Here is a 1047-nt window from a genome sequence, read left to right on the forward strand (position 1 = left end):
CAGATGCACTCATCAAAAGCATAGACATATATACATGTATATATGTCTATGATCAAAATAGCCACATCTGGTTCGCGAGCCATAGGTTGCCGACCCCTGTTTTAGATTGAAGATCAATGAACATCTTTAGAGCACATTGAAGCACTGACGCCAAAAATCGCTGTGCGAACTTAAGCGAACTTTCTCATAACATTCATGCAACGTTCGCGGCGTTAAGTGATTCATTCAGTGCTTTGTGAAAGCTTCAAACATTGTAACATAATAGCAGACTGACCGGATGGATTGACTGCCTGGGCTGATATTAAAATGACATGTTGTCAGAGAGCGCCCTCTAGGGGCTGACAGATGAACAGCACCGTCAGTGTGAATGGTAATGACTGAAAACATGTTTCTTTAATGTAACACCACAGATCGATCGATTGAGTATTTTTCATTTATTCAGCAATAAATCATCCGTTCACAGAGATACTTTATATACTTTATTTACTTTATTTAGTATATATTTCCGATAAACTTCTGATGGACCTCGTGGCGCAACGGTAGCGCGTCTGACTCCAGATCAGAAGGTTGCGTGTTCAAATCACGTCGGGGTCATTCTTTTCTTTTGGTCCACTATTAGCCACAGGCACGCAGAGGCCAGCCGTGAATACCTGTAACGCACTGACAGCCAATCAGAATGCAGTATTTTCTTGCCTGCTGTCCTTGGTACCGAATGTGCTTTCCCTGGCAATAGTACTGAACTGCTGCACCGGTTGATATTTTACATGTAAGATCAAAGCTACACTATTTTAGTAAGAAAAACTATAATATACATCATAAAATATTTATATTTATAATATTTATAGAGGAATATATATTATACTGCAAAAAAAGTATAGTATCATCATATTTAACCTACCATTCATAATAAAAATGTTTTTTTTTTAAGATGAAATCAAGCAAAACAAGAACTTGGGAAATTAACTTATCAAACAAGAATATTGATAAAAACAAGAAGGACTAAAAACAAACGAAAATGAAAAAATAGAAATAGAAATATTAGAAATA

General features: G+C 36.3%; 1 non-coding gene across 1 annotated transcript; it reads left to right on the top strand.

Annotated features, from left to right (window-relative positions):
- Positions 1-522: 522 nt before the first annotated feature.
- trnaw-cca (transfer RNA tryptophan (anticodon CCA)) lies at positions 523-594 on the top strand. The gene has a single exon. It is a non-coding gene; the product is annotated as a tRNA-Trp (tRNA).
- The last annotated feature ends 453 nt before the right edge of the window (positions 595-1047 follow it).

The sequence above is a fragment of the Larimichthys crocea genome, chromosome XX (genome assembly GCF_000972845.2).
Source record: "Larimichthys crocea isolate SSNF chromosome XX, L_crocea_2.0, whole genome shotgun sequence".
Classification (NCBI taxonomy): Eukaryota; Metazoa; Chordata; class Actinopteri; family Sciaenidae; genus Larimichthys; species Larimichthys crocea.